Below are 22,040 nucleotides of genomic sequence, written 5' to 3'. Positions count from 1 at the left end.
ACCATTAGAACATATCTTTCAAGCTATCAGCCCAAAGAAAAAAAAGCGCCGCACCACCACCAGGTGGGCTCGAACCTCCAAACTTTCGGTTAACGGCCAATCGCACTAGCCAATTGCGCAACGGAGACAATCGTGCTCCACGCTCACCACCATCAGAAAATATCTTCAAAGCTATCAGCGCAAAGAAAAAAGCAACACACCCCACCCGGGAGGGCTCGAACATCCATCTTTTTGGTTAACAGCCGATCGCGCTAGCCAATGGCGCCACGGGGACAGTCCTGCTCCACTCTCACCACCGTCAGAACATTTCTTCAGAGCTATGAGCCCAAAGAAAAAAGCGCCGCAACACCACCGGGTGGGCTCGAACCTCCAACCTTTCGGTTAACAGCCGATCGCGCTAGCCAATTGCGCCACAGAGACAGTCGTGCTCCACTCTCACCACCGTCAGACCATTTCTTCAGAGCTATCGCCCCAAAGAAAGAAAAAGCGCCGCACCGCCACCGGGAGGGCTCGAACCTCCAACCTTTCGGTTAACAGCCGATCGCGCTAGCCAATTGCGCCACGGAGACAGTCCTGCTCCACTCTCACCACCGTCAGAACATTTCTTCAGAGCTATCAGCCCAAAGAAAAAAAAGCGCCGCACCACCACCGCGTGGGCTCGAAACTCCAACCTTTCGGTTAACAGCCGATCGCGCTAGCCAATTGCGCCATGGAGACAGTCCTGCTCCACTCTCACCACCATCAGAACATAACTTGAAAGCTATTACCACAAAGAAAAAAGCAACACACCACTCCCGGGAGGGCTCGAAACTCCAACCTTTCGGTTAACAGCCGATCGCGCTAGCCCATTGCGCCACGGAGACAGTCTTGCTCCCTTCTCACCACCATCAGAACATATCTTCAAAGCTATCAGCCCAAAGAAAAAAAAGCGCCGCACCACCACCGGGTGGGCTCGAACCTCCAACCTTTCGGTTAACAGCTGATCACGCAAGCCAATTGCGCCACGGAGACAGTCCTGCTCCACTCTCACCACTATCAGAACATATCTTCAAAGCTATCAGTGCAAAGAAAAAAAAGCGCCGCACCACCACCGGGTGGTGCTCGAACCTCCAACCTTTCGGTTAACAGCCGATCGCGCAAGCCAATTGCGCCACGAAGACAGTCATGCTCCACTCTCACCACCATCAGAACATATCTTCAAAGCTATCAGTGCAAAGAAAAAAGCAACACACCACTCCCGGGAGGGTTCGAAACTCCAACCTTTCGGTTAACAGCCAATCGCGCTAGCCAATTGCGCCACGGAGACAGTCCTGCTCCACTCTCACCACCATCAGAACATATCATCAAAGCTATCACCACAAAGAAAAAAAGCGCCGCACTACCATCGGGTTGGCTCGAAACTCCAACCTTTCGGTTAACAGCCGATCGCGCTAGCCAATTGCGCCACGGAGACAGTCCTGCTCCACTCTCAACACCATCAGAACATATCTTCAGAGCTATCAGTGCAAAGAAAAAAGCAACACACCACTCCCGGGTGGGCTCGAAACTCCAACCTTTCGGTTAACAGCCGATCGCGCTAACCCATTGCGCCACGGGGACAGTCTTGCTCCACTCTCACCACCATCAGAACATATCTTCAAAGCTATCAGCGCAAAGAAAAAAAAGCGCCGCACCACCACCGGGTGGGCTCGTACCTCCAACCGTTCGGTTAACAGCCGATCGCGCTAGCCAATTGCGCCAGGGAGACAGTCCTGCTCCACTCTCACCGCCATCAGAACATATCTTCAAAGCTATCAGCCCAAAGAAAAAAAAGCACCGCACCACCACCGGGTGGGCTCGAACCTCCAACCTTTCGTTTAACAGCCAATCGCGCTAGCCAATTGCGCCAAGGAGACAGTCCTGCTCCACTCTCACCACCATCAGAACATATCTTCAAAGCTATCAGCACAAAGAAAAAAAAGCGCCGCACCACCACAGGGTGGGCTCGAAACTCCGACATTTTGGTTAACAGCCGATCGCGCAAGCCAATTGCGCCACGGAGACAGTCCTGCTCCACTCTCACCACCGTCAAAACATTTATTCAGAGCTATCACCCCAAAGAAAAAAAGCGCCGCACCACCACCGGGAGGGCTCGAAACTCCAACCTTTCGGTTAACAGCCGATCGCGCTAGCCCATTGCGCCACGGAGACAGTCCTGCTCCACTCTCACCACCATCAGAACATATCTTCAAAGCTATCAGCGCAAAGAAAAAAGCAACACACCACTCCCGGGAGGGCTCGAAACTCGAACCTTTCGGTTAACAGCCGATCGCGCTAGCCCTTTGCGCCACGGAGACAGTCTTGCTCCGCTCTCACCACCATCAGAACATATCTTCAAAGCTATCAGCCCAAAGAAAAAAAAGCGCCGCACCACCACCGGGTGGGCTCGAAACTCCAACCTTTCGGTTAACAGCCGATCGCGCTAGCCAATTGCGCCATGGAGACAGTCCTGCTCCACTCTCACCACCATCAGTACATATCTTAAAAGCTATTACCACAAAGAAAAAAAGCAACACACCACTCCCGGGAGGGCTCGAAACTCCAACCTTTCGGTTAACAGCCGATCGCGCAAGCCAATTGCGCCACGGAGACAGTCCTGCTCCACTCTCACCACCGTCAAAACATTTATTCAGAGCTATCACCCCAAAGAAAAAAAGCGCCGCACCACCACCGGGAGGGCTCGAAACTCCAACCTTTCGGTTAACAGCCGATCGCGCTAGCCCATTGCGCCACGGAGACAGTCCTGCTCCACTCTCACCACCATCAGAACATATCTTCAAAGCTATCAGCGCAAAGAAAAAAGCAACACACCACTCCCGGGAGGGCTCGAAACTCGAACCTTTTGGTTAACAGCCGATCGCGCTAGCCCTTTGCGCCACGGAGACAGTCTTGCTCCGCTCTCACCACCATCAGAACATATCTTCAAAGCTATCAGCCCAAAGAAAAAAAAGCGCCGCACCACCACCGGGTGGGCTCGAAACTCCAACCTTTCGGTTAACAGCCGATCGCGCTAGCCAATTGCGCCATGGAGACAGTCCTGCTCCACTCTCACCACCATCAGTACATATCTTATAAGCTATTACCACAAAGAAAAAAAGCAACACACCACTCCCGGGAGGGCTCGAAACTCCAACCTTTCGGTTAACAGCCGATCGCGCAAGCCAATTGCGCCACGGAGACAGTCCTGCTCCACTCTCACCACCATCAGAACATATCTTCAAAGCTATCAGCGCAAAGAAAAAAGCAACACACCACTCCCGGGAGGGCTTGAAACTCCAACCTTTCGGTTAACAGCCGATCGCGGTAGCCCATTGCGCCACGGAGACAAACTTGCTCCCTTCTCAGCTCCATCAGAACATATCTTCAAAGCTATCAGCCCAAAGAAAAAAAAGCGCCGCACCACCACCGGGTGGGCTCGAACCTCCAACCTTTCGGTTAACAGCCGATCGCACTAGCCAATTGCGCCACGGAGACAGTCGCGCTCCACTCTTACCACCATCGGAACATATCTTCAAAGCTATCAGCACAAAGAAAAAAGCAACACACCACTCCCGGGAGGCCTCGAACCTCCAACTTTTCGGTTAACAGCCAATCGCACTGGCCAATTGCGCCACGGAGACAGTCCTGCTCCACTCTCACCACCATTAGAACATATCTTTCAAGCTATCAGCCCAAAGAAAAAAAAGCGCCGCACCACCACCAGGTGGGCTCGAACCTCCAAACTTTCGGTTAACGGCCAATCGCACTAGCCAATTGCGCAACGGAGACAATCGTGCTCCACGCTCACCACCATCAGAAAATATCTTCAAAGCTATCAGCGCAAAGAAAAAAGCAACACACCCCACCCGGGAGGGCTCGAACATCCATCTTTTTGGTTAACAGCCGATCGCGCTAGCCAATGGCGCCACGGGGACAGTCCTGCTCCACTCTCACCACCGTCAGAACATTTCTTCAGAGCTATGAGCCCAAAGAAAAAAGCGCCGCAACACCACCGGGTGGGCTCGAACCTCCAACCTTTCGGTTAACAGCCGATCGCGCTAGCCAATTGCGCCACAGAGACAGTCGTGCTCCACTCTCACCACCGTCAGACCATTTCTTCAGAGCTATCGCCCCAAAGAAAGAAAAAGCGCCCCACCGCCACCGGGAGGGCTCGAACCTCCAACCTTTCGGTTAACAGCCGATCGCGCTAGCCAATTGCGCCACGGAGACAGTCCTGCTCCACTCTCACCACCGTCAGAACATTTCTTCAGAGCTATCAGCCCAAAGAAAAAAAAGCGCCGCACCACCACCGGGTGGGCTCGAAACTCCAACCTTTCGGTTAACAGCCGATCGCGCTAGCCAATTGCGCCATGGAGACAGTCCTGCTCCACTCTCACCACCATCAGAACATAACTTGAAAGCTATTACCACAAAGAAAAAAGCAACACACCACTCCCGGGAGGGCTCGAAACTCCAACCTTTCGGTTAACAGCCGATCGCGCTAGCCCATTGCGCCACGGAGACAGTCTTGCTCCCTTCTCACCACCATCAGAACATATCTTCAAAGCTATCAGCCCAAAGAAAAAAAAGCGCCGCACCACCACCGGGTGGGCTCGAACCTCCAACCTTTCGGTTAACAGCTGATCACGCAAGCCAATTGCGCCACGGAGACAGTCCTGCTCCACTCTCACCACTATCAGAACATATCTTCAAAGCTATCAGTGCAAAGAAAAAAAAGCGCTGCACCACCACCGGGTGGTGCTCGAACCTCCAACCTTTCGGTTAACAGCCGATCGCGCAAGCCAATTGCGCCACGAAGACAGTCATGCTCCACTCTCACCACCATCAGAACATATCTTCAAAGCTATCAGTGCAAAGAAAAAAGCAACACACCACTCCCGGGAGGGTTCGAAACTCCAACCTTTCGGTTAACAGCCAATCGCGCTAGCCAATTGCGCCACGGAGACAGTCCTGCTCCACTCTCACCACCATCAGAACATATCATCAAAGCTATCACCACAAAGAAAAAAAGCGCCGCACTACCATCGGGTGGGCTCGAAACTCCAACCTTTCGGTTAACAGCCGATCGCGCTAGCCAATTGCGCCACGGAGACAGTCCTGCTCCACTCTCAACACCATCAGAACATATCTTCAGAGCTATCAGTGCAAAGAAAAAAGCAACACACCACTCCCGGGTGGGCTCGAAACTCCAACCTTTCGGTTAACAGCCGATCGCGCTAACCCATTGCGCCACGGGGACAGTCTTGCTCCACTCTCACCACCATCAGAACATATCTTCAAAGCTATCAGCGCAAAGAAAAAAAAGCGCCGCACCACCACCGGGTGGGCTCGTACCTCCAACCGTTCGGTTAACAGCCGATCGCGCTAGCCAATTGCGCCAGGGAGACAGTCCTGCTCCACTCTCACCGCCATCAGAACATATCTTCAAAGCTATCAGCCCAAAGAAAAAAAAGCACCGCACCACCACCGGGTGGGCTCGAACCTCCAACCTTTCGTTTAACAGCCAATCGCGCTAGCCAATTGCGCCAAGGAGACAGTCCTGCTCCACTCTCACCACCATCAGAACATATCTTCAAAGCTATCAGCACAAAGAAAAAAAAGCGCCGCACCACCACAGGGTGGGCTCGAAACTCCGACATTTTGGTTAACAGCCGATCGCGCAAGCCAATTGCGCCACGGAGACAGTCCTGCTCCACTCTCACCACCGTCAAAACATTTATTCAGAGCTATCACCCCAAAGAAAAAAAGCGCCGCACCACCACCGGGAGGGCTCGAAACTCCAACCTTTCGGTTAACAGCCGATCGCGCTAGCCCATTGCGCCACGGAGACAGTCCTGCTCCACTCTTACCACCATCAGAACATATCTTCAAAGCTATCAGCGCAAAGAAAAAAGCAACACACCACTCCCGGGAGGGCTCGAAACTCGAACCTTTCGGTTAACAGCCGATCGCGCTAGCCCTTTGCGCCACGGAGACAGTCTTGCTCCGCTCTCACCACCATCAGAACATATCTTCAAAGCTATCAGCCCAAAGAAAAAAAAGCGCCGCACCACCACCGGGTGGGCTCGAAACTCCAACCTTTCGGTTAACAGCCGATCGCGCTAGCCAATTGCGCCATGGAGACAGTCCTGCTCCACTCTCACCACCATCAGTACATATCTTAAAAGCTATTACCACAAAGAAAAAAAGCAACACACCACTCCCGGGAGGGCTCGAAACTCCAACCTTTCGGTTAACAGCCGATCGCGCAAGCCAATTGCGCCACGGAGACAGTCCTGCTCCACTCTCACCACCATCAGAACATATCTTCAAAGCTATCAGCGTAAAGAAAAAAGCAACACACCACACCCGGGAGGGCTTGAAACTCCAACCTTTCGGTTAACAGCCGATCGCGGTAGCCCATTGCGCCACGGGGACAGTCTTGCTCCACTCTCACCACCATCAGAACATATCTTCAAAGCTATCAGTGCAAAGAAAAAAAAGCGCCGCACCACCACCGGGTGGGCTCGAACCTCCAACCTTTCGGTTAACAGCCGATTGCGCAAGCCAATTGCGCCATGGAGACAGTCCTGCTCCACTCTCACCACCGTCAAAACATTTATTCAGAGCTATCACCCCAAAGAAAAAAAAGCGCCGCACCACCACCGGGAGGGCTCGAAACTCCAACTTTTCGGTTAACAGCCGATCGCGCTAGCCCATTGCGCACGGAGACAGTCTTGCTTCACTCTCACCACCATCAGAACATATCTTCAAAGCTATCAGCGCAAAGAAAAAAGCAACACACCACTCCCGGGAGGGCTTGAAACTCCAACCTTTCGGTTAACAGCCGATCGCGGTAGCCCATTGCGCCACGGGGACAGTCTTGCTCCACTCTCACCACCATCAGAACATATCTTCAAAGCTATCAGAACAAAGAAAAAAAAGCGCCGCACCACCAACGGGTGGGCTCGAACCTCCAAACTTTCGGTTAACAGCCAATCGCGCTAGCCAATTGCGCCACGGAGACAGTCCTGCTCCACTCTCACCACCATCAGAACATATATTCAAAGCTATCAGCGCAAAGAAAAAAGCAACACACCACTCCCGGGCGGGCTCGAAACTCCAACCTTTCGGTTAACAGCCGATCGGGCTAGCCCATTGCGCCACGGAGACAAACTTGCTCCCTTCTCACCTCCATCAGAACATACCTTCAAAGCTATCAGCCCAAAGAAAAAAAAGCGCCGCACCACCACCGGGTGGGCTCGAACCTCCAACCTTTCGGTTAACAGCCGATCGCACTAGCCAATTGCGCCACGGAGACAGTCGCGCTCCACTCTTACCACCATCGGAACATATCTTCAAAGCTATCAGCACAAAGAAAAAAGCAACACACCACTCCCAGGAGGGCTCGAACCTCCAACTTTTCGGTTAACAGCCAATCGCGCTGGCCAATTGCGCCACGGAGACAGTCCTGCTCCACTCTCACCACCATTAGAACATATCTTTCAAGCTATCAGCCCAAAGAAAAAAAAGCGCCGCACCACCACCAGGTGGGCTTCAACCTCCAAACGTTCGGTTAACGGCCGATCGCACTAGCCAATTGCGCAACGGAGACAATCGTGCTCCACGCTCACCACCATCAGAAAATATCTTCAAAGCTATCAGCGCAAAGAAAAAAGCAACACACCCCACCCGTGAGGGCTCGAACCTCCAACTTTTTGGTTAACAGCCGATCGCGCTAGCCAATGGCGCCACGGGGACAGTCCTGCTCCACTCTCACCACCGTCAGAACATTTCTTCAGAGCTATGAGCCCAAAGAAAAAAAGCGCCGCACCACCACCGGGTGGGCTCGAACCTCCATCCTTTCGGTTAACAGCCGATCGCGCTAGCCAATTGCGCCACAGAGACAGTCGTGCTCCACTGTCACCAAAATCAGACCATTTCTTCAGAGCTATCGCCCCAAAGAAAGAAAAAGCGCCGCACCGCCACCGGGAGGGCTCGAACCTCCAACCTTTCGGTTAACAGCCGATCGCGCTAGCCAATTGCGCCACGGAGACAGTCCTGCTCCACTCTCACCACCGTCAGAACATTTCTTCAGAGCTATCAGCCCAAAGAAAAAAAGCGCCGCACCACCACCGGGTGGGCTCGAAACTCCAACCTTTCGGTTAACAGCCGATCGCGCTAGCCAATTGCGCCATGGAGACAGTCCTGCTCCACTCTCACCACCATCAGAACATAACTTAAAAGCTATTACCACAAAGAAAAAAGCAACACACCACTCCCGGGAGGGCTCGAAACTCCAGCCTTTCGGTTAACAGCCGATCGCGCTAGCCCATTGCGCCACGGAGACAGTCTTGCTTCCTTCTCACCACCATCAGAACATATCTTCAAAGCTATCAGCCCAAAGAAAAAAAAGCGCCGCACCACCACCGCGTGGGCTCGAACCTCCAACCTTTCGGTTAACAGCTGATCACGCAAGCCAATTGCGCCACGGAGACAGTCCTGCTCCACTCTCACCACTATCAGAACATATCTTCAAAGCTATCAGTGCAAAGAAAAAAAAGCGCCGCACCACCACCGGGTGGTGCTCGAACCTCCAACCTTTCGGTTAACAGCCGATCGCGCAAGCCAATTGCACCACGAAGACAGTCATGCTCCACTCTCACCACCATCAGAACATATCTTCAAAGCTATCAGTGCAAAGAAAAAAGCAATACACCACTCCCGGGAGGGTTCGAAACTCCAACCTTTCGGTTAACAGCCAATCGCGCTAGCCAATTGCGCCACGGAGACAGTCCTGCTCCACTCTCACCACCATCAGAACATATCATCAAAGCTATCACCACAAAGAAAAAAAAGCGCCGCACCACCATCGGGTGGGCTCGAAACTCCAACCTTTCGGTTAACAGCCGATCGCGCTAGCCAATTGCGCCATGGAGACAGTCCTGCTCCACTCTCAACACCATCAGAACATATCTTCAGAGCTATCAGTGCAAAGAAAAAAGCAACACACCACTCCCGGGATGGCTCGAAACTCCAACCTTTCGGTTAACAGCCGATCGCGCTAACCCATTGCGCCACGGGGACAGTCTTGCTCCACTCTCACCACCATCAGAACATATCTTCAAAGCTATCAGCGCAAAGAAAAAAAGCGCCGCACCACCACCGGGTGGGCTCGTACCTCCAACCGTTCGGTTAACAGCCGATCGCGCTAGCCAATTGCGCCAGGGAAACAGTCCTGCTCCACTCTCACCGCCATCAGAACATATCTTCAAAGCTATCAGCCCAAAGAAAAAAAAGCACCGCACCACCACCGGGTGGGCTCGAACCTCCAACCTTTCGTGTAACAGCCAATCGCGCTAGCCAATTGCGCCAAGGAGACAGTCCTGCTCCACTCTCACCACCATCAGAACATATCTTCAAAGCTATCAGCACAAAGAAAAAAAAGCGCCGCACCACCACAGGGTGGGCTCGAAACTCCAACATTTTGGTTAACAGCCGATCGCGCAAGCCAATTGCGCCACGGAGACAGTCCTGCTCCACTCTCACCACCGTCAAAACATTTATTCAGAGCTATCACCCCAAAGAAAAAAAGCGCCGCACCACCACCGGGAGGGCTCGAAACTCCAACCTTTCGGTTAACAGCCGATCGCGCTAGCCCATTGCGCCACGGAGACAGTCCTGCTCCACTCTCACCACCATCAGAACATATCTTCAAAGCTATCAGCGCAAAGAAAAAAGCAACACACCACTCCCGGGAGGGCTCGAAACTCGAACCTTTCGGTTAACAGCCGATCGCGCTAGCCCTTTGCGCCACGGAGACAGTCTTGCTCCGCTCTCACCACCATCAGAACATATCTTCAAAGCTATCAGCCCAAAGAAAAAAAAGCGCCGCACCACCACCGGGTGGGCTCGAAACTCCAACCTTTCGGTTAACAGCCGATCGCGCTAGCCAATTGCGCCATGGAGACAGTCCTGCTCCACTCTCACCACCATAAGTACATATCTTAAAAGCTATTACCACAAAGAAAAAAAGCAACACACCACTCCCGGGAGGGCTCGAAACTCCAACCTTTCGGTTAACAGCCGATCGCGCAAGCCAATTGCGCCACGGAGACAGTCCTGCTCCACTCTCACCACCATCAGAACATATCTTCAAAGCTATCAGCGCAAAGAAAAAAGCAACACACCACGCCCGGGAGGGCTTGAAACTCCAACCTTTCGGTTAACAGCCGATCGCGGTAGCCCATTGCGCCACGGGGACAGTCTTGCTCCACTCTCACCACCATCAGAACATATCTTCAAAGCTATCAGTGCAAAGAAAAAAAAGCGCCGCACCACCACCGGGTGGGCTCGAACCTCCAACCTTTCGGTTAACAGCCGATTGCGCAAGCCAATTGCGCCATGGAGACAGTCCTGCTCCACTCTCACCACCGTCAAAACATTTATTCAGAGCTATCACCCCAAAGAAAAAAAAGCGCCGCACCACCACCGGGAGGGCTCGAAACTCCAACTTTTCGGTTAACAGCCGATCGTGCTAGCCCATTGCGCACGGAGACAGTCTTGCTTCACTCTCACCACCATCAGAACATATCTTCAAAGCTATCAGCGCAAAGAAAAAAGCAACACACCACTCCCGGGAGGGCTTGAAACTCCAACCTTTCGGTTAACAGCCGATCGCGGTAGCCCATTGCGCCACGGGGACAGTCTTGCTCCACTCTCACCACCATCAGAACATATCTTCAAAGCTATCAGAACAAAGAAAAAAAAGCGCCGCACCACCAACGGGTGGGCTCGAACCTCCAAACTTTCGGTTAACAGCCAATCGCGCTAGCCAATTGCGCCACGGAGACAGTCCTGCTCCACTCACACCACCATCAGAACATATCTTCAAAGCTATCAGCGCAAAGAAAAAAGCAACACACCACTCCCGGGAGGTCTCGAAACTCGAACCTTTCGGTTAACAGCCGATCGCGCTAGCCCTTTGCGCCACGGAGACAGTCTTGCTTCGCTCTCACCACCATCAGAACATATATTCAAAGCTATCAGCGCAAAGAAAAAAGCAACACACCACTCCCGGGCGGGCTCGAAACTCCAACCTTTCGGTTAACAGCCGATCGGGCTAGCCCATTGCGCCACGGAGACAAACTTGCTCCCTTCTCACCTCCATCAGAACATACCTTCAAAGCTATCAGCCCAAAGAAAAAAAAGCGCCGACAAACCACCGGGTGGGCTCGAACCTCCAACCTTTCGGTTAACAGCCGATCGCACTAGCCAATTGCGCCACGGAGACAGTCGCGCTCCACTCTTACCACCATCGGAACATATCTTCAAAGCTATCAGCACAAAGAAAAAAGCAACACACCACTCCCAGGAGGGCTCGAACCTCCAACTTTTCGGTTAACAGCCAATCGCGCTGGCCAATTGCGCCACGGAGACAGTCCTGCTCCACTCTCACCACCATTAGAACATATCTTTCAAGCTATCAGCCCAAAGAAAAAAAAGCGCCGCACCACCACCAGGTGGGCTCGAACCTCCAAACTTTCGGTTAACGGCCGATCGCACTAGCCAATTGCGCAACGGAGACAATCGTGCTCCACGCTCACCACCATCAGAAAATATCTTCAAAGCTATCAGCGCAAAGAAAAAAGCAACAAACCCCACCCGTGAGGGCTCGAACCTCCAACTTTTTGGTTAACAGCCGATCGCGCTAGCCAATGGCGCCACGGGGACAGTCCTGCTCCACTCTCACCACCGTCAGAACATTTCTTCAGAGCTATGAGCCCAAAGAAAAAAAGCGCCGCACCACCACCGGGTGGGCTCGAACCTCCATCCTTTCGGTTAACAGCCGATCGCGCTAGCCAATTGCGCCACAGAGACAGTCGTGCTCCACTGTCACCACAATCAGACCATTTCTTCAGAGCTATCGCCCCAAAGAAAGAAAAAGCGCCGCACCGCCACCGGGAGGGCTCGAACCTCCAACCTTTCGGTCAACAGCCGATCGCGCTAGCCAATTGCGCCACGGAGACAGTCCTGCTCCACTCTCACCACCGTCAGAACATTTCTTCAGAGCTATCAGCCCAAAGAAAAAAAGCGCCGCACCACCACCGGGTGGGCTCGAAACTCCAACCTTTCGGTTAACAGCCGATCGCGCTAGCCAATTGCGCCATGGAGACAGTCCTGCTCCACTCTCACCACCATCAGAACATAACTTGAAAGCTATTACCACAAAGAAAAAAGCAACACACCACTCCCGGGAGGGCTCGAAACTCCAACCTTTCGGTTAACAGCCGATCGCGCTAGCCCATTGCGCCACGGAGACAGTCTTGCTCCCTTCTCACCACCATCAGAACATATCTTCAAAGCTATCAGCCCAAAGAAAAAAAAGCGCCGCACCACCACCGCGTGGGCTCGAACCTCCAACCTTTCGGTTAACAGCTGATCACGCAAGCCAATTGCGCCACGGAGACAGTCCTGCTCCACTCTCACCACTATCAGAACATATCTTCAAAGCTATCAGTGCAAAGAAAAAAAAGCGCCGCACCACCACCGGGTGGTGCTCGAACCTCCAACCTTTCGGTTAACAGCCGATCGCGCAAGCCAATTGCACCACGAAGACAGTCATGCTCCACTCTCACCACCATCAGAACATATCTTCAAAGCTATCAGTGCAAAGAAAAAAGCAACACACCACTCCCGGGAGGGTTCGAAACTCCAACCTTTCGGTTAACAGCCAATCGCGCTAGCCAATTGCGCCACGGAGACAGTCCTGCTCCACTCTCACCACCATCAGAACATATCATCAAAGCTATCACCACAAAGAAAAAAAAGCGCCGCACCACCATCGGGTGGGCTCGAAACTCCAACCTTTCGGTTAACAGCCGATCGCGCTAGCCAATTGCGCCATGGAGACAGTCGTGCTCCACTCTCACCACCATCAGAACATATCTTCAAAGCTATTACCACAAAGAAAAAAGCAACACACCACTCCTGGGAGGGCTCGAACCTCCAACCTTTCGGTTAACAGCCGATTGCGCAAGCCAAATGCGCCACGGAGACAGTCCTGCTCCACTCTCACCACCATCAGAACATATCTTCAAAGCTATCAGTGCAAAGAAAAAAGCAACACACCACTCCCGGGAGGGCTCGAAACTCCAACCTTTCGGTTAACAGCCGATCGCGCTAGCCAATTGCGCCACAGAGACAGTCGTGCTCCACTCTCAACAACGTCAGACCATTTCTTCAGAGCTATCGCCCCAAAGAAAGAAAAAGCGCCGCACCGCCACCGGGAGGGCTCGAACCTCCAACCTTTCGGTTAACAGCCGATCGCGCTAGCCAATTGCGCCACGAAGACAGTCCTGCTCCACTCTCACCACCTTCAGAACATTTCTTCAGAGCTATCAGCCCAAAGAAAAAAAAGCGCCGCACCACCACCGGGTGGGCTCGAAACTCCAACCTTTCGGTTAACAGCCGATCGCGCTAGCCAATTGCGCCATGGAGACAGTCCTGCTCCACTCTCACCACCATCAGAACATAACTTGAAAGCTATTACCACAAAGAAAAAAGCAACACACCACTCCCGGGAGGGCTCGAAACTCCAACCTTTCGGTTAACAGCCGATCGCGCTAGCCCATTGCGCGACGGAGACAGTCTTGCTCCCTTCTCACCACCATCAGAACATATCTTCAAAGCTATCACCCCAAAGAAAAAAAAGCGCCCCACCACCACCGGGTGGGCTCGAACCTCCAACCTTTCGGTTAACAGCTGATCACGCAAGCCAATTGCGCCACGGAGACAGTGCTGCTCCACTCTCACCACTATCAGAACATATCTTCAAAGCTATCAGTGCAAAGAAAAAAAAGCGCCGCTCCACCACCGGGTTGTGCTCGAACCTCCAACCTTTCGGTTAACAGCCGATCGCGCAAGCCAATTGCGCCACGAAGACAGTCATGCTCCACTCTCACCACCATCAGAACATATCTTCAAAGCTATCAGTGCAAAGAAAAAAGCAACACACCACTCCCGGGAGGGTTCGAAACTCCAACCTTTCGGTTAACAGCCAATCGCGCTAGCCAATTGCGCCACGGAGACAGTCCTGCTCCACTCTCACCACCATCAGAACATATCATCAAAGCTATCACCACAAAGAAAAAAAAGCGCCGCACTACCATCGGGTGGGCTCGAAACTCCAACCTTTCGGTTAACAGCCTATCGCGCTAGCCACTTGCGCCATGGAGACAGTCGTGCTCCACTCTCACCACCATCAGAACATATCTTCAAAGCTATCAGCGCAAAGAAAAAAGCAACACACCCCACCCGTGAGGGCTCGAACCTCCAACCTTTCGGTTAACAGCCGATTGCGCAAGCCAATTGCGCCACGGAGACAGTCCTGCTCCACTCTCACCACCATCAGAACATATCTTCAAAGCTATCAGCGCAAAGAAAAAAAAGCGCCGCACCACCACCGGGTGGGCTCGTACCTCCAACCTTTCGGTTAACAGCCGATCGCGCTAGCCAATTGCGCCATGGAGACAGTCCTGCTCCACTCTCACCACCATCAGAATATATCTTCAAAGCTATCAGCGCAAAGAAAAAAAAGCGCCGCACCACCACCGGGTGGGCTCTTACCTCCAACCTTTCGGTTAACAGCCGATCGCGCTAGCCAATTGCGCCAGGGAGACAGTCCTGCTCCACTCTCACCACCATCAGAACATATCTTCAAAGCTATCAGCCCAAAGAAAAAAAAGCACCGCACCACCACCGGGTGGGCTCGAACCTCCAACCTTTCGTTTAACAGCCAATCGCGCTAGCCAATTGCGCCAAGGAGACAGTCCTGCTCCACTCTCACCACCATCAGAACATATCTTCAAAGCTATCAGCACAAAGAAAAAAAAGCGCCGCACCACCACAGGGTGGGCTCGAAACTCCAACCTTTTGGTTAACAGCCGATCGCGCAAGCCAATTGCGCCACGGAGACAGTCCTGCTCCACTTTCACCACCATTAGGACATATCTTCAAAGCTATTAGTGCAAAGAAAAAAGCAACACACCATTCCCGGGATGGCTCGAAACTCCAACCCTTCGGTTTACAGCCGATCGCGCTAGCCCATTGCGCCACGAGGACAGTCTTGCTCCACTCTCACCACCGTCAGAACATATCTTCGAAGCTATCAGCACAAAGAAAAATCAAGCGCCGCACCACCACCGGGTGGGCTCGAACCTCCAACCTTTCGGTTAACAGCCGATCGCGCTAGCCCATTGCGCCAGGGAGACAGTCCTGCTCCACTCTCACCACCATCAGAACATATCTTCAAAGCTATTACCACAAAGAAAAAAGCAACACACCACTCCTGGGAGGGCTCGAACCTCCAACCTTTCGGTTAACAGCCGATTGCGCAAGCCAATTGCGCCACGGAGACAGTCCTGCTCCACTCTCACCACCATCAGAACATATCTTCAAAGCTATCAGCGCAAAGAAAAAAAAGCGCCGCACCACCACCGGGTGGGCTCGTACCTCCAACCTTTCGGTTAACAGCCGATCGCGCTAGCCCATTGCGCCACGGAGACAGTCTTGCTCCACTCTCACCACCATCGGAACACATCTTCAAACAATCAACGCAGAGAAAAAAAACGCCGCACCACCACCGGGTGGGCTCGAAACTCCAACATTTCGGTTGACAGCCGATCGCGCTAGCCAACTGCGCCACGGAGACAGTCGTGCTCCACACTCACCACCATCAGAACATATCTTCAAAGCTATCAGCGCAAAGAAAAAAGGAACACACCACTCCCGGGAGGGCTCGAAACTCCAATCTTTCGGTTAACAGCCGATCGCGCTAGCCAATTGCGCCACGGAGACAGTCCTGCTCTACTCTCACCACCATCAGAACATATCTTCAAAGCTATCAGCCCAAAGAAAAAAAAGCGCCGCACCACCACCGGGTGGGCTCGAACCTCCAAATTTTCTGTTAACAGCCGATCACGCTAGCCAATTGCGTCACGGAGACAGTCCTGCTCTACTCTCACCACCATCAGAACATATCTTCAAAGCTATCAGCCCCCAGAAAAAAAGCGCCGCACCACCACCGGGTGGGCTCGAACCTCTAACTTTTCGGTTAACAGCCGATCGCGCTAGCCAATTGCGCCACAGAGACAGTCGTGCTCCACTCTCAACCACCGTCAGACCATTTCTTCAGAGCTATCACCCCAAAGAAAAAAAAGCGCCGCACCACCCCCGAGTGGGCACGAACCTCCAACCTTTCGGTTAACAGCCGATCACGCAAGCCAATTGCGCCACGGAGACAGTCCTGCTCCACTCTCACCACTATCAGAACATATCTTCAAAGCTATCAGTGCAAAGAAAAAAAAGCGCCGCACCACCACCGGGTGGTGCTCGAACCTCCAACCTTTCGGTTAACAGCCGTCCGCGCAAGCCAATTGCGCCACGAAGACAGTCCTGCTCCACTCTCACCACAATCAGAACATATCTTCAAAGCTATCAGTGCAAAGAAAAAAGCAACACACCACTCCCGGGAGGGTTCGAAACTCCAACCTTTCGGTCAACAGCCAATCGCGCTAGCCAATTGCGCCACGGAGACAGTCCTGCTCCTCTCTCACCACCATCAGAACATATCATCAAAGCTATCACCACAAAGAAAAAAAAGCGCCGCACCGCCATCGGGTGGGCTCGAAACTCCAACCCTTCGGTTTACAGCCGATCGCGCTAGCCCATTGCGCCACGAGGACAGTCTTGCTCCACTATCACCTCCATCAGAACATATCTTCAAAGCTATCAGCACAAAGAAAAATCAAGCGCCGCACCACCACCGGGTGGGCTCGAACCTCCAACCTTTCGGTTAACAGCCGATCGCGCTAGCCAAATGCGCCAGGGAGACAGTCCTGCTCCACTCTCACCGCCATCAGAACATATCTTCAAAGCTATCAGCCCAAAGAAAAAAAAAGCACCGCACCACCACCGGGTGGGCTCGAACCTCCAACCTATCGGTTAACAGCCGATTGCGCTAGCCAATTGCGCCACGAATACAGTCCTGCTGCACTCTCACCACCATCAGAACATATCTTCAAAGCTATTACCGCAAAGAAAAAGCAACACACCACTCCCGGGAGGGCTCGCAATTCCAACCTTTCGGTTAACAGCCGATCGCGCTAGCCCATTGCGCCACGGAGACAGTCTTGCTCCACTCTCACCACCATCGGAACACATCTTCAAACAATCAACGCAAAGAAAAAAACGCCGCACCACCACCGGGTGGGCTCGAAACTCCAACATTTCGGTTGACAGCCGATCGTGCTTGCCCATTGCGCCACGGGGACAGTCTTGCTACACTCTCACCACCATCAGAACATATCTTCAAAGCTATCAGCGCAAAGAAAAAAAAGCGCCGCACCACCACCGGGTGGGCTCGAACCTCCATTCTTTCGGTTAACAGCCGATCGCGCAAGCCAATTGCGCCACGGAGACAGTCCTGCTCCACTCTCACCACCATCAGAACATATCTTCAAAGCTATCAGCACAAAGAAAAAAAAGCGCCACATCACCACCGGGTGGGCTCGAACCTCCAACCTTTCGGTTAACAGCCGATCGCGCTAGCCAACTGCGCCACGGAGACAGTCGTGCTCCACACTCACCACCATCAGAACATATCTTCAAAGCTATCAGAGCAAAGAAAAAAGGAACACACGACTCCCGGGAGGGCTCGAAACTCCAATCTTTCGGTTAACAGCCGATCGCGCTAGCCAATTGCGCCACGGAGACAGTCCAGCTCTACTCTCACCACCATCAGAACATATCTTCAAATCTATCAGCCCAAAGAAAAAAAAGCGCCGCACCACCACCGGGTGGGCTCGAACCTCCAAATTTTCTGTTAACAGCCGATCACGCTAGCCAATTGCGTCACGGAGACAGTCCTGCTCTACTCTCACCACCACCAGAACATATCTTCAAAGCTATCAGCCCCCAGAAAAAAAGCGCCGCACCACCACCGGGTGGGCTCGAACCTCTAACTTTTCGGTTAACAGCCGATCGCGCTAGCCAATTGCGCCACAGAGACAGTCGTGCTCCTCTCTCACCACCGTCAGACCATTTCTTCAGAGCTATCGCCCCAAAAAAAAAAAGCGCCGCACCTCCCCCGGGTGGGCTCGAACCTCCAACCTTTCGGTTAACAGCCGATCGCGCTAGCCAATTGCGCCATGGAGACAGTCCTGCTCCACTCTCAGCACCATCAGAACATATCTTCAAAGCTATCAGCACAAAGAAAAAAAGCGCCACACCATCACCGGGTGGGCTCGAACCTCCAACCTTTCGGTTAAAAGCCGATCGCGCTAGCCAACTGCGCCACGGAGACAGTCGTGCTCCACTCTCACCACCATCAAAACATATCTTCAAACCTATCAGCGCAAAGAAAAAAGCAACACACCACTCCCGGGAGGGCTCGAACCTCCAACCTTTCGGTTAACAGCCGAACGCGTAAGCCAATTGCACCACGAAGACAGTCCTGCTCCACTCTCACCACCGTCAAAACATTTATTCAGAGCTATCACCCCAAAGAAAAAAAGCGCCGCACCACCACCGGGAGGGCTCGAAACTCCAACCTTTCGGTTAACAGCCGATCGCGCTAGCCCATTGCGCCACGGAGACAGTCCTGCTCCACTCTCACCACCATCAGAACATATCTTCAAAGCTATCAGCGCAAAGAAAAAAGCAACACACCACTCCCGGGAGGGCTCGAAACTCGAACCTTTCGGTTAACAGCCGATCGCGCTAGCCCTTTGCGCCACGGAGACAGTCTTGCTCCGCTCTCACCACCATCACAACATATCTTCAAAGCTATCAGCCCAAAGAAAAAAGCAACACACCACTCCCGGGAGGGCTTGAAACTCCAACCTTTCGGTTAACAGCCGATTGCGGTAGCCAATTGCGCCATGGAGACAGTCCTGCTCCACTCTCACCACCATCAGAACATATCTTAAAAGCTATTACCACAAAGAAAAAAAGCAACACGCCACTCCCGGAAGGGCTCGAAACTCCAACCTTTCGGTTAACAGCCGATCGCGCAAGCCATTTGCGCCACGGAGACAGTCCTGCTCCACTTTCACTACCATCACAACATATCTTCAAAGCTATCAGTGCAAAGAAAAAAGCAACACACCACTCCCGGGAGGGCTTGAAACTCCAACCTTTCGGTTAACAGCCGATTGCGGTAGCCCATTGCGCCACGGGGACAGTCTTGCTCCACTCTCACCACCATCAGAACATATCTTCAAAGCTATCAGTGCAAAGAAAAAAAAGCGCCGCACCACCACCGGGTGGGCTCGAACCTCCAACCTTTCGGTTAACAGCCGATCGCGCAAGCCAATTGCGCCATGGAGACAGTCCTGCTCCACTCTCAGCACCATCAGAACATATCTTCAAAGCTATCAGCACAAAGAAAAAAAGCGCCACACCATCACCGGGTGGGCTCGAACCTCCAACCTTTCGGTTAAAAGCCGATCGCGCTAGCCAACTGCGCCACGGAGACAGTCGTGCTCCACTCTCACCACCATCAAAACATATCTTCAAACCTATCAGCGCAAAGAAAAAAGCAACACACCACTCCCGGGAGGGCTCGAAACTCGAACCTCTCGGTTAACAGCCGATCGCGCTAGCCCTTTGCGCCACGGAGACAGTCTTGCTCCGCTCTCACCACCATCAGAACATATATTCAAAGCTATTACCACAAAGAAAAAAAGCAACACACCACTCCCGGAAGGGCTCGAAACTCCAACCTTTCGGTTAACAGCCGATCGCGCAAGCCATTTGCGCCACGGAGACAGTCCTGCTCCACTTTCACTACCATCACAACATATCTTCAAAGCTATCAGTGCAAAGAAAAAAGCAACACACCACTCCCGGGAGGGCTTGAAACTCCAACCTTTCGGTTAACAGCCGATTGCGGTAGCCCATTGCGCCACGGGGACAGTCTTGCTCCACTCTCACCACCATCAGAACATATCTTCAAAGCTATCAGTGCAAAGAAAAAAAAGCGCCGCACCACCACCGGGTGGGCTCGAACCTCCAACCTTTCGGTTAACAGCCGATCGCGCAAGCCAATTGCGCCACGGAGACAGTCCTGCTCCACTCTCACCACCGTCAAAACATTTATTTAGAGCTATCACCCCAAAGAAAAAAAAGCGCCGCACCACCACCGGGAGGGCTCGAAACTTCAACCTTTCGGTTAACAGCCGATCGCGCTAGCCCATTGGGCCAGGGAGACAGTCTTGCTTCACTCTCACCACCATCAGAACATATCTTCAAAGCTATCAGCACAAAGAAAAAAAAGCGCCGCACCACCACCGGGTGGGCTCGAACCTCCAAACTTTCGGTTAACAGCCGATCGCGCTAGCCAATTGCGCCACGGAGACAGTCCTGCTCTACTCTTACCACCATCAGAACATATCTTCAAAGCTATCAGCGCAAAGAAAAAAGCAACACACCACTCCCGGGAGGGCTCGAAACTCGAACCTCTCGGTTAACAGCCGATCGCGCTAGCCCTTTGCGCCACGGAGACAGTCTTGCTCCGCTCTCACCACCATCAGAACATATATTCAAAGCTATCAGCGCAAAGAAAAAAGCAACACACCACTCCCGGGCGGGCTCGAAACTCCAACCTTTCGGTTAACAGCGGATCGCGCTAGCCCATTGCGCCACGGAGACAAACTTGCTCCCTTCTCACCTCCATCAGAACATATCTTCAAAGCTATCAGCCCAAAGAAAAAAAAGCGCCGCACCACCACCTGGTGGGCTCGAACCTCCAACCTTTCGGTTAACAGCCGATCCCACTAGCCGATTGCGCCACGGAGACAGTCGCGCTCCACTCTCACCACCATCACAACATATCTTCAGAGCTACCAGCACAAAAAAGCAACAAACCACTCCCGGGAGGGCTCGAACCTCCAACATTTCCGTTAACAGCCGATCGCGCTGGCCAATTGCGCCACGGAGACAGTCCTGCTCCACTCTCACCACCATATGAACATATCTTTCAAGCTATCAGCCCAAAGAAAAAAAAAGCGCCGCACCACTACCAGGTGGGCTCGATCCTCCAACCTTTCGGTTAACGGCCGATCGCGCTAGCCAATTGCGCAACGGAGACAATCGTGCTCCACGCTCACCACCATCGGAAAATATCTTCGAAGCTATCAGCGCAAAGAAAAAAGCAACACACCCCACCCGGGAGGGCTCGAACCTCCAACTTTTTGGTTAACAGCCGATCGCACTAGCCTATGGCGCCACGGGGACAGTCCTGCTCCACTCTCACCACCGTCAGAACATATCTCCAAAGCTATCAGCACAAAGAAAAAAAAGCGCCACATCATCACCGGGTGGGCTCGAACCTCCAACCTTTCGGTTAACAGCCGATCGCGCTAGCCAACTGCGCCACAGAGACAGTCGTGCTCCACACTCACCACCATCAGAACATATCTTCAAAGCTATCAGCGCAAAGAAAAAAGGAACACACCACTCCCGGGAGGGCTCGAAACTCCAATCTTTCGGTTAACAGCCGATCGCGCTAGCCAATTGCGCCACGGAGACAGTCCAGCTCTACTCTCACCACCATCAGAACATATCTTCAAATCTATCAGCCCAAAGAAAAAAAAGCGCCGCACCACCACCGGGTGGGCTCGAACCTCCAAATTTTCTGTTAACAGCCGATCACGCTAGCCAATTGCGTCACGGAGACAGTCCTGCTCTACTCTCACCACCACCAGAACATATCTTCAAAGCTATCAGCCCCCAGAAAAAAAGCGCCGCACCACCACCGGGTGGGCTCGAACCTCTAACTTTTCGGTTAACAGCCGATCGCGCTAGCCAATTGCGCCACAGAGACAGTCGTGCTCCACTCTTACCACCGTCAGACCATTTCTTCAGAGCTATCGCCCCAAAGAAAAAAAAAGCGCCGCACCACCCCCGAGTGGGCTCGAACCTCCAACCTTTCGGTTAACAGCCGATCGCGCTAGCCAATT

At 52.8% G+C, this 22,040-nt stretch overlaps 3 non-coding genes across 3 annotated transcripts; all 3 read right to left on the bottom strand.

The window, feature by feature from the left end:
- Positions 1-495: 495 nt before the first annotated feature.
- Positions 496-569, bottom strand: TRNAN-GUU (transfer RNA asparagine (anticodon GUU)). The gene has a single exon. It is a non-coding gene; the product is annotated as a tRNA-Asn (tRNA).
- A 3,605-nt stretch (positions 570-4,174) lies between these two features.
- On the bottom strand, positions 4,175-4,248 carry TRNAN-GUU (transfer RNA asparagine (anticodon GUU)). The gene has a single exon. It is a non-coding gene; the product is annotated as a tRNA-Asn (tRNA).
- Positions 4,249-8,001: 3,753 nt separating this feature from the next.
- On the bottom strand, positions 8,002-8,075 carry TRNAN-GUU (transfer RNA asparagine (anticodon GUU)). The gene has a single exon. It is a non-coding gene; the product is annotated as a tRNA-Asn (tRNA).
- Positions 8,076-22,040: the final 13,965 nt, after the last annotated feature.

The sequence above is a fragment of the Rhipicephalus microplus genome, unplaced genomic scaffold (genome assembly GCF_043290135.1).
Source record: "Rhipicephalus microplus isolate Deutch F79 unplaced genomic scaffold, USDA_Rmic scaffold_13, whole genome shotgun sequence".
NCBI lineage: Eukaryota > Metazoa > Arthropoda > Arachnida > Ixodida > Ixodidae > Rhipicephalus > Rhipicephalus microplus.
The sequence above is the reverse complement of the archived record's forward strand: the minus strand, read 5'-3'. Positions and strand labels throughout refer to the sequence as shown.